Source organism: Hylobates moloch, unplaced genomic scaffold, assembly GCF_009828535.3.
Source record: "Hylobates moloch isolate HMO894 unplaced genomic scaffold, HMol_V3 SCAFFOLD_2, whole genome shotgun sequence".
NCBI classification, from domain to species: domain Eukaryota; kingdom Metazoa; phylum Chordata; class Mammalia; order Primates; family Hylobatidae; genus Hylobates; species Hylobates moloch.
Window position 1 is genome coordinate 53,660,042 of NW_026652277.1, and position 12,399 is coordinate 53,672,440.

Sequence of the window (12,399 nt, forward strand, 5' to 3'; positions counted from 1 at the left end):
ACCAATTTTGCATGATTATTTTGCCTTAATTCTATTTCCATCAGGGTTACCCCAAAAAAGGTAGAGATGAAAATGTTCCAAGAGGGTGAAGGTAACAAGGCATGTGAAAATGTTTTTCAACAAAGTTGAAAAACGAGATTTAGAATAAAGCTTATCTTTGACTTTCAACTATTATAATTCTCTGTTTTTCACCATCATCATGATGTAGAAGTAATGGAAAGGGTCATTCAACTAAAACCTAGAGAGCAATGGAACTAATTAATTGACCAAGTAACTTTCGCAAAGCCAATGGCATAGAACCTCTAAATCTATCTTTCTGGAATCCAATTAAGAGCTCTATTTGGTGCTGATCGCATGTCTCTGCTTTGCCTTTATCTACATGCATCCAGGGGTCTGTAAGAACACTGGAGTACACCTCCCAGCTCCCCCCAGCTCCCCACTTTGAGGCACTCATTTCCCCAGCTGCCTGGATGTTCCAGCTGTCATTGGTTCACAGCTGAGTCCCTCCCTGGGCATTACCTTCAACAGAAGGGAGCTGCCTCACCCCAAATTAAGCAGTTTCCCATGGGGCAGCCCCACAGCCAGTAAGTAGTCAGTGTGGGGATACAAACCCCTAGAACCTGACCTATAATAGGGTTTCTCTTTTAACTTACAGCAAAATACGACTGAAACCTAGAGAGAAAAAGCCCCATTGAAAGCTATCCAATGTCCATCCATTGCCATCTTTTTGTGTGCAGTTGATCTCTATTGTCCCACCTAAGGAACGTTCTATTGCTAATAGCCATCCCTTTACTGACAGAGACAAATCATATTGATTTTACAGAAAAGTGGGATTCTCTACTGAACTCAGGAGAGAATTATTTCATATCTCCTTTCAATACCATCTTATTCATGCCCCTTCCTCAGCCAATTGTGGCCATATTCCTAGAGTAGAAAGAAAAAACTGACCTGAATTGGAATCACTTATGAATACTTCCAAAGGAAATAGGCCAATTCTAACCAATTTTCACCTTTATAATTCAGTAACTCCCTTGAATGAAGCTGTCTGCTGTGGCCCACCTGGGATGTCACAAGAACTCGCAATTTTGAAGTTTTCTTACCTGTTGGAAGGTCTAGATCACCTCCACTCACCAAGTCTTTTCTCCAACTACCAGGTTGTAATAGGTAAAATTATTCTTCCATCCTTAGAGTTGTTCATCCAGACTTATTTGGAGAAATAATAAATGTTTCAAAATGTAGAGTTTTTACCTCGGTAGCAATCGTGCATTTGCTTCCTATCACTGCTATACCAAATTTCCACAAATGCAGTGGCTCAGAACAATGCAAACTTATTATCTCACAATTATGTAGTTCAAAAGTCTGAAATATGCCTTACAGGCTAAAATAAAGGTGTTGGCAAGGCTGAGTTCCTTCTGGAGGCCCCAGGAGAGAGTTCAGCTTACCTTTTCTAGCTTCTAAAAGCTGCCCACACTCCTTGAATCATGGCCCCACCCTTCATCTTCAAGGCCAGCAGTGTAGCATCCTCAAAAGTCTGTCTCTCTTACTCTGACTCTCCTGTCTCCCTAGTATAAAAGATAACCTCCCGGGGTGGAGCCAAGATGGCTGAATAGGAACAGCTCCAGTCTACAGCTCCCAGCGTGAGCGATGCAGAAGACAGGTGATTTCTGCAGTTCCAACTGAGGTACAGGGTTCATCTCACTGGGGAGTGTGGGAAAGTGGGTGCAGGAGAGTGGGTGCAGCACACCGAGCGTGACCCGAAGCAGGGCGAGGCATTGCCTCACCTGGGAAGTGCAAGGGGTCAGGGAATTCCCTTTCCTAGTCAAAGAAAGGGGTCACAGATGGCACCTGGAAAATTGGGTCACTCCCACCCTAATACTGTGCTTTTCGAATGGTCTTAGCAAAGGGCACACGTGGAGATTATATCTCGCGCCTGGCTCAGAGCGTCCTACGCCCACAGAGCCTCGCTCATTGCTAGCACAGCAGTCTGAGATCAAACTGCAAGGCAGCAGTGAGGCTGGGGGAGGGGCGCCCACCATTGCCAAGGCTTGAGTAGGTAAACAAAGCAGCTGGGAAGCTCGAACTGGGTGGAGCCCACTGTAGTTCAAGGAAGCCTGCCTGCCTCTGTAGACTCCACCTCTGGGGGCAGGGCATTGCCAAAGAAAAGGCAGCAAAATCCTCTGCAGACTTAAATGTCCCCGTCTGACAGCTTTGAAGAGAGTAGCGGTTCTCCCAGCACGCAGCTGGAGATCTGAGAACGGACAGATTGCCTCCTCAAGTGGGTCTGACCCCTGAGTAGCCTAACTGGGAAGTATCCCCCAGTAGGGGCAGACTGACACCTCACATGGCTGGGTACTCCTCTGAGACAAAACTTCCAGAGGAACAATCAGACAGCAATATTTGCTGTTCACCAATATTCGCTGTTCTGCAGCCTCCACTGCTGATACCCAGGCAAACAGGGTCTGGAGTGGACCTCCAGCAAACTCCAACATACCTGCAGCTGAGGTCCTGACTGCTAGAAGGAAAACTAACAAACAGAAAGGCATCCATACCAAAACCCCATCTGTATGTCACCATCATCAAAGACCAAAGATAGATAAGACCACAAAGATGGGGAAGAAACAGAGCAAAAAAACTGGAAACTCTAAAAATCAAGAGTGCCTCTCCTCCTCCAAAGGAACACAGCTCCTCACCAGCAATGGAACAAAGCTGGACGGAGAACGACTTTGATGAGCTGAGAGAAGGCTTCAGACGATCAAACTACTCCGAGCTAAAGGAGGAAGTTCGAACCCATGGCAAAGAAGTTAAAAACCTTGAAAAAAAATTAGACAAATGGCTAACTAGAATAACCAATGCAGAGAAGTCCTTAAAGGACCTGATGGAGCTGAAAACCAAGGCACGAGAACTATGTGACGAATGCACAAGCCTCAGTAGCCAATTCAATCAACTGGAAAAAAAGGGTATCAGTGATGGAAGATCAAATCAATGAAATGAAGTGAGAAGAGAAGTTTAGAGAAAAAAGAATAAAAAGAAATGGACAAAGCTTCCAAGAAATATGGAACTATGTGAAAAGACCAAATCTACATCTGATTGGTGTACCTGAAAGTGACGGGGAGAATGGAACCAAGCTGGAAAACACTCTGTAGGATATTATCCAGGAGAACTTCCCCAATCTAGCAAGGTAGGCCAACATTCAGATTCAGGAAATACAGAGAATGCCACAAAGATACTCCTCGAGAAGAGCAACTCCAAGACACATAATTGTCAGATTCAACAAAGTTGAAACGAAGGAAAAAATGTTAAGGGCAGCCAGAGAGAAAGGTTGGGTTACCTACAAAGGGAAGCCCATCAGACTAACAGTTGATCTCTCGGCAGAAACTCTACAAGCCAGAAGAGGGTAGAAGCCAATATTCAACATTCTTAAAGAAAAGAATTTTGAGCCCAGAATTTCATATCCAGCCAAACTAAGCTTCATAAGTGAAGGAGAAATAAAATCCTTTACAGACAAGCAAATGCTGAGAGATTTTGTCACCACCAGGCCTGCCCTAAAAGAGCTCCTGAAGGAAGGACTAAACACGGAAAGGAACAACCAGTATGAGCCACTGCAAAATCATGCCAAATTGTAAAGATCATTGAGGCTAGGAAGAAACTGCATCAACTAATGAGCAAAATAACCAGCTAACATCATAATGACAGGATCAAATTCACACATAAGAATATTAACCTTAAATGTAAATGGGCTAAATGCTCCAATTAAAAGACACAGACTGGCAAATTGGATAAAGAGTCAAGACCCATCAGTGTGCTGTATTCAGGAAACCCATCTCATTTGCAGAGACACACATAGGCTCAAAATAAAGGGATGGAGGAATATCTACCAACCAAATGGAAAACAAAAAAAGGCAGGGTTGCAATCCTAGTCTCCGATAAAACAGACTTTAAACCAACAAAGATCAAAAAAGACAAAGACCATTACATAATGGTAAAGGGATCAATTCAACAAGAAGAGCTAACTATCCTAAATATATATGCGCCCAATACAGGAGCACCCAGATTCATAAAGCAAGTCCTTAGAGACCTATAAAGAGACTTAGACTCCCACACAATAATAATGGGAGACTTTAACACCCCACTGTCAACATTAGACAGATCAACGAGACAGAAAGTTAGTAAGGATATCCAGGAATTGAACTCAGCTCTGCACCAAGCAGACCTAATAGACATCTACAGAACTCTCCACCCCAAATCAACAGAATGTACATTCTTCTCAGCACCACACCACACTTATTCCAAAATTGACCACACAGTTGGAAGTAAAGCACTCCTCAGCAAATGTAAAAGAACAGAAATTATAACAAACTGTCTCTCAGACCACAGTGCAAACAAACTAGAACTCAGGATTAAGAAACTCACTCAAAACCGCTCAACTACATGGAAACTGAACAACCTCCTCCTGAATGACTACTGGGTACATAACGAAATGAAGGCAGAAATAAATATGTTCTTTGAAACCAACAAGAACAAAGACACAACATATCAGAATCTCTGGGACACATTCAAAGCAGTGTGTAGAGGGAAATTTATAGCACTAAATGCCCACAAGAGAAAACAGGAAAGATCCAAAATTGACACCCTAACATCACAATTAAAAGAACTAGAGAAGCAAGAGCAAACACATTCAAAAGCTAGCAGAAGGCAAGAAATAACTAAGATCACAGCAGAACTGAAGGAAATAGAGACACAAAAAACCCTTCAAAAAACCAATGAATCCAGGAGCCAGTTTTTCGAAAAGATCAACAAAATTGATAGACCGCTAGCAAGACTAATAAAGAAGAAAAGAGAGAAGAATCAAATAGATGCAATAAAAAAATGATAAAGGGGATATCACCACCGATCCCACAGAAATACAAACTACCATCAGAGAATACTACAAACACCTCTATGCAAATAAACTAGAAAATCTAGAAGAAATGGATAAATTCCTTGACACATACACCCTCCCAAGACTAAACCAGGAAGAAGTTGAATCTCTGAATAGACCAATAACAGGCTCTGAAATTGAGGCAATAATTAATAGCTTACCAACCAAAAAAAATCCAGGACCAGATGGATTCACAGCCAAATTCTACCAGATGTACAAGCAGGAGCTGATACCATTCCTTCTGAAACTATTCCAATCAATAGAAAAAGAAGGAATCCTCCCTAACTCATTTTATGAGGCCAGCATCATCCGATTACCAAAGCCTGGCAGAGACACAACAAAAAAAAAGATAATTTTAGACCAATATCCCTGATGAACATCGATGCAAAAATCCTCAACAAAATACTGGCAAACCAAATCCAGCAGCACATCAAAAAGCTTATACACCATGATCATGTGGGCTTCATCCCTGGGATACAAGGCTGGTTCAACATATGCAAATCAATAAACATAATCCAGCATATAACCAATGACAAAAACCATACGATTATTTCAATAGATGCAGAAAAGGCCTTTGACAAAATTCAACAACCCTTCATGCTAAAAACTCTCAATAAATTAGGTATTGATGGGATGTATCTCAAAATAATAAGAGCTATCTATGACAACCCACAGCCAATATCATACTGAATGGCCAAAAACTGGAAGCATTCCCTTTGAAAACTGGCAAAAGACAGGGATGCCCTCTCTCACCACTCCTATTCAACATAGTGTTGGAAGTTCTGGCCAGGGTAATTAGGCAGGAGAAGGAAATAAAGGGTATTCAATTAGGAAAAGAGGAAGTCAAATTGTCCCTGTTTGCAGATGACATGATTGTATATCTAGAAAACTCCATTGTCTCAGCCCAAAATCTCCTTAGGCTGATAGGCAACTTCAGCAAAGTCTCAGGATACAAAATCAATGTGCAAAAATCACAAGCATTCTTATACACCAATAACAGACAAACAGAGAGCCAAATCATGAGTGAACTCATATTCACAATTGCTTCAAAGAGAATAAAATACCTAGGAATCCAACTTACAAGAGATGTGAAGGCCCTCTTCAAGGAGGGCTACAAACCACTGCTCAATGAAATAAAAGAGGATACAAACAAATGGAAGAACATTCCATGCTCATGGGTAGGAAGAATCAATATTGTGAAAATGGCCATACTGCCCAAGGTAATTTATAGATTCAATGCCATCTCCATCAAGCTGCCAATGACTTTCTTCACAGAAATGGAAAAAAATACTTTAAAGTTCATATGGAACCAAAAAAGAGCCCGCATTGCTAAGTCAATCCTAAGCCAAAAGAACAAAGCTGGAGGCGTCATGCTACCTGACTTCAAACTATACTACAAGGCTACAGTAACCAAAACAGCATGGTACTGGTACCAAAACAGAGATATAGACCAATGGAACAGAACAGAGCCCTCAGAAATAATGTCGCATATCTACAACTATCTGATCTTTGACAAACCTGACAAAAACAAGCAATGGGGAAAGGATTCCCTATTTAATAAATGGTGCTGGGAAAACTGGCTAGCCATATGTAGAAAGCTGAAACTGGATCCCTCCCTTACACCTTACACAAAAATTAAGTCAAGATGGATTAAAGACTTACATATTAGACCTAAAACCATAAAAAACCCTAGAAGAAAACCTAGGCAATGCCATTCAGGACACAGGCATGGGCAAGGACTTCATGTCTAAAACACCAAAAGCAATGGCAACAAAAGCCAAAATTGACAAATGGGATCTAATTAAACTAAAGAGCTTCTGCACAGCAAAAGAAACTACCATCAGAGTGAACAGGCAACCTACAGAATGGGAGAAAAGTTTTGCAATCTACTCATCTGACAAAGGGCTAATATCCAGAATCTACAATGAACTCAAACAAATTTACAAGAAAAAAACAAACAACCCCATCAAAAAGTGGATGAAGGATATGGACAGACACTTCTCAAAAGAAGACATTTATGCAGCCAAAAGACAAATGAAAAAATGCTCATCATCACTGGCCATCAGAGAAATGCAAATCAAAACCACAATGAGATACCATCTCACACCAGTTAGAATGGCGATCATTAAAAAGTCAGGAAACAACAGGTGCTGGACAGGATGTGGAGAAATAGGAACACTTTTACACTGTTGGTGGGACGGTAAACTAGTTCAACCATTGTGGAAGTCAGTGTGGCGATTCCTCAGGGATCTAGAACTAGAAATACCATTTGACCCAGCCATCCCATTACTGGGTATATACCCAAAGGATTATAAATCATGCTGCTATAAAGACACATGCACACATATGTTTATTGGGGCACTATTCACAATAGCAAAGACTTGGAACCAAGCCAAATGTTCAACAATGATAGACTGGATTAAGAAAATGTGGCACATATACACCATGGATACTATGCAGCCATAAAAAATGATGAGTTCATGTCCTTTGTAGGGACATGGATGAAGCTGGAAACCATCATTCTCAGCAAACTATCGCAAGGACAAAAAACCAAACACCACATGTTCTCACTCATAGGTGGGAATTGAACAATGAGAACATGTGGACACAGGAAGGGGAACATCACACACTGGGGCCTGTTGTGTGGTGGGGGGAGGGGGGAGGGATAGCATTTGGAGATATACCTAACGTTAAATGACGAGTTACTGGGTGCAGCACACCAACATGGCACATGTATACATATGTAACTAACCTGCACGTTGTGCACATGTACCCTAAAACTTAAAGTATAATAAAAATAAATAAATAAATAAAATAAAAGATCACCTCCCATCTCAAACCCTTTATCACATCTGCAAAACTCCTTTTGTTATGTAGATTATCATATTTGCAGATTCCGAGATTAGAACATGGACATCTTTGGGGGGCCATTTTTCAGCCTACCTTACATAGATATTTATTTTTCCAAGGAAATGAAAAATACCTGCATTCTCCAGGAGAACTAGTTCTAAAGCTCAGGTCACAGTCGCACCTCATAAATATTGGCTCAGGCTTTTCTCCCCAGTTCTGCAGCTGCATAATCAAATACCACTGTGCTAATAGAAGCTCATCCACTCAGCTGCATAACCAAACACCATTGTGCTAATAGAAGCTCATCCACTGAGCTGCCTGGTTTCTGCTAACTCAGCTGGGAGCCTATAAATTTGGTGAAGCTTTATTTGTGGGAATCCTTTCCCAGGTTTAGAGGGGTGGAGAGCTAGGCCTACAGCCTTCTTTTAAACAGGCAAAAACTGAAACTGTTTAACTGAAAGTACTGTCAAATATTTTCATGTATAACTCAAGAATCAAAAAAATGAAAATGTAGACTTTTATAACTTGCAGGCCTCTTAGGGGATCTATTTAATGAATTCTCTCATTTTACCAGCAAGAAAACTATGGAGGAGAAAGATCAAGTCAAGCTCACCAGCCTCTGAGTAGCAAACCTTATCTTCTGCTCCACTGCCAGGAAGGAAGAAAGGAAGGCAGTAAGTAAAAAGGGAAGGAAGGAATGGAGGGAGGAAAGAAAAAAGGGATTAAAGTCATTTGAAAACCAAAATTCAAAGAGATCCAGTGTGTCCACTCAAGTGCAGATACCTGATATAGTCAGCTCTTGATTAACAAGGATAAAGGTGAAGAGAGATGAAAGTCATGTATAATTCTAAACCCTGATTAAAACAAAACTAGTCTGAATCTGGTACCAAGTAAATTTATATAAACATATTTTATTGTAAGTATATCCAATATTTAGGAACACATTTACCACTCCACAGATGCCCAAAAGTGTAAAAATAACCCCAGTGCAACTCATTAGGAACACTAAACACCAAATGTGTCACTTGATGAGAAACTGCTAAAGGCTTGCTAATAAATAGTCTAATTTCTATTTGCTTCCCAGTTAATCTCTTTTTTTTAAATGTTAGAACACAACTAAGTTGGGCAGAGGAGTAATCTCAATGCTTAGATCTTCCTCTGTCTTCTCCTTCTCACTTAATTTCTCAACCCTGTCTTTAGATTTCTTGAATCCATGGCCCTCCTAATTCTATTTGGTTTTGCTTATAGTAAACAAAAGCTTCCTTTTTGAGGAACCATTAACTCTGGGATGGAGCCCAGAAATAACCTGGTGGTCTCACCAGAGGGGTTCTGATGATTACCAGGCACCTGCAATAGAAGCCTTCAGATATACGGACGTTTGCACTGATTGGGAGTAATTTTTCTATTTTATGCACTTTTAATGCATTTTCTATTAATCAACAAACAGAGAACACAACCCCAATTAACTGAGCAATGGCCAGGGCTAAAAAGCTGGAATGTGAATTCCGCTTTCCAGGATTCCCAAGCTTCTTACTGTCCATAAAGCAGGACACAGACACACAGAGATATGTGCTCCCAAACTGTCTTAAAGCCATATACAAAGACAGCATCACTTTGGATTATGCTACAAAACCGTGCCTGAAAGTTGTGTATGAAGTAAATTTCCATTACAAGAATCACAAATTGATATTTTATTTTGAAGCTATTTACAGAGATGTGTTACACAAGTCCTGAAAATGTGTCTCCCTGACCATGTCACATGCATGGGCACAGGAACACAGGCACACACATGCACATATACACAAGCCCCTTCACCTGGCTGACTTTTTCATCACTCCTCATCACTTCATCAGGCAAGTCTTCCCAAACCCTCCAGACTCAGCTCAATCCCCCTCATCTTCTCATTGTCTCTGTAGCTCTTACCACAGTTGCCAACTGATTCATTATTTGTTAGCAGAATAGGATAGTGTTTAAGTGTCAGATTCTCAAGCCAATCTTCCTAGGTTCAAATATCAGTTCTGTCACCTACTGGTTGTGGGATCTTGAGCAAGCTCCTTAACCTTGCTTTGCCTCAGTTTCCTCAACTGCAAACTAGAGATCAGAGTTCCATCTTCTGGGATTATTGAGTGGAACATGTGAGATAACACATGTAAAATATTTGGGAAAGTGTCCAGTACATAGTAAGTTCTATACAGGTATTAGCTCTTATTATTTATCAGCTGTGAACATCACTCATTATGCTGTAAGGTGCACAAAGGCTGGAATTGTTTCTGTATTTCCCACTCCTCATATCTGCTTTCAAATAGTTTTTGGAGGAAGAAAGTTGTGAAATCCCAAAATTTCCTCTGCCATCACTAAATCTCTTCATCTCATTCACAGCTCTGCCACATTCTCTATGGTCACCACCATTGGAGCTGCTGTCACCACGGCTACCACAGCCCCTTTACTGACACATCCACATACTTTAAGTTCAAAAGGCTGTGGCATCAGATTCAGAAAGAAGAGCGCTAATTCTAAAAGATAGCCATTCGAGCAGCAGCAATGTAACATATGTTTTGTTGATTCAGCAATTATTTCAAAGGTAACAAAAACTCTGGCTAACAATAGAGGAGGCATGAACTTAAGCTCCAGAAGAAACACACCAACAACTACAGATTCACAGCTACTATCCACCAAGGAGGTACAAAATAATAGTAAGAATAACAATAACAAAAACAACAACGAAAGCACTAAGTTGCTTTCAAGGGAGGCACCATAGCAGAGTCGTTACGAGCACAAGACCTGGATCCTGCCAATCTGGGTCTCAAGCCCATCTCTGTTACTTACTAGCTATGAAACGCTGAGCTGTTTCTTACCTTTTACGTGATTTAGCTTCCTCATCTGAAAAATGAAGATAAAAATAGTATCAGCACCACTACAGTATTACTGTAAGGACTAAAGAGTTACCTTTTATAGAGAACTTGGAACAGTGACTGGCAGATAAAAAGTATTCAATTAATGTTGGTTATTTTTGTTAATTGAAAGAGTTTTCACAGACATATCTCAAAGGACCAGCACTGAGAGTTTTCCACACATATATTATGCAGACACACACACACCCAAGACCTTTTTCCCGACCCCTCACATTAACACTACACTTTGAGACAGTAAGTGTGTACTCTCTCAGGCCCTTTCCTTGGGCTCTTACACAAAGCCAAGAGTTCTGCCTGTTGCTCTTCCCCTTGATGTGACTATTACCTGTGTCAAGACAGGTATCCTAAATCAATCTAGGCATGGCTACCATTATTTCAATGCAGAACACGGACTAATGGTCCCAGCTTTACTTCTCAATCGAGGCTTTCTGTAAGAAGAAGAGCTTCCTATCCAGGTTTTCTTATGAACACACAAAGACCAATCTTTTATCCATGGCCTAACCCAGTGTTTACCAAACTTGAATACATCTGAAGACTTGCAAAGCTCTATCAATTTCTGTCTGAGAGACATATTCCAACCCTTAAATTTATGAAAGACTCAACAAGCTGAAAAAGCAAGCAATACAATTTCAGAGAAGTAGTTTATCCAAGGATACACAGACAGCAAAAAGTAGAACTATGCCTTAAAACCCTTCTTTTGACTTTAGTACAATGTTTTCTTTTAAATTTTATTTATTCAAGAAGTTTGGAATTTAGAAATCATGGAGATGATTGGGCAAACCTAATACTAAAGGAAAAGTCAGATAATCCATAATATCATTGCTTTTTATCCCATTAAAAAAGCTGAGAACACTAATAAAGCTAACTTAACTAAAATCGGTACAGTTATGATCCCATTCTATAAAAGAGGAGACCAGTGAATTTTTTCATCCCTGGTGGTGTAGCAGGAAACAGAATCTACCACAGAAAAGAAAATGAGAAACTACATGAATCTTAGACAACTATGAAGACCTGTGTGTGAACTGGCTTGACATGCTGGGGTCCCAAGGAACCCATCCACACCATCAAGCTATACTCACCTTCCAGCACTTTACCCCAGATCTTCACCAGGCACAGAGGAGGACTACACTGAAGACTGAGGGAAAGTCAAGAAATCTGAGAGAGAGATCCTTGAGGCATATGAACCTTCCCTAAGTGCAAGGCAGCATCCCAGTGAAGACTGGAGTCAGGGCAGAAGAGTTAAAAGAAATCTGTCTGAGAAAGTCTAGGCCTTCACTAGGTCAAAACAGTGGCAACGGAGGCCAGAAATAAGGCAGAAGAACTGAGAACAGTTCCTCAGAGTGTTGCAAACCTTCATTAAGTACAAGGCACTGGATGCCAAAGGCTTGAAGCAGCGGAGCAAAAAGAAGAGAGACCTCCTGGGATTAATAAAGTCAGAAACAGGAAAGGAAAAAGAACTCCCTAGCAAACAAAACAGTCTGGGAGCACACAGAGATCTCTGAAATCTTGCCAGCGCTCAGATCACAAGCCCTAGTGATAGAAAAGACCTTATTCTGTTTTCAAAACACGGTGAAACCCCGTCTCTACTAAAAATACAAAAAAATTAGCCGGGCGTGGTGGCAGGCGCCTGTAGTCCCAGCTACTTGGAGAGGCTGAGGCAGGAGAATGGCGTGAACCCGGAAGGCGGAGCTTGCAGTGAGCCGAGATCAGGCCACTGCA

General features: G+C 41.0%; 1 protein-coding gene across 1 annotated transcript in view; it reads right to left on the reverse strand.

The window, feature by feature from the left end:
- The window catches only part of LOC116466491 (protein GVQW1-like), a 259,942-nt gene extending 248,127 nt beyond the window's left edge, over positions 1 to 11,815 (reverse strand). The window contains exons 1-2 of the mRNA XM_058435720.1: positions 11,760 to 11,815; positions 10,624 to 10,648 (exon numbers count right to left, since the gene is read on the reverse strand). The gene's annotated coding sequence lies outside the window, so the exon portion shown is untranslated. The remainder of the gene's footprint in view (positions 1 to 10,623; positions 10,649 to 11,759) is intronic.
- Positions 11,816 to 12,399: the final 584 nt, after the last annotated feature.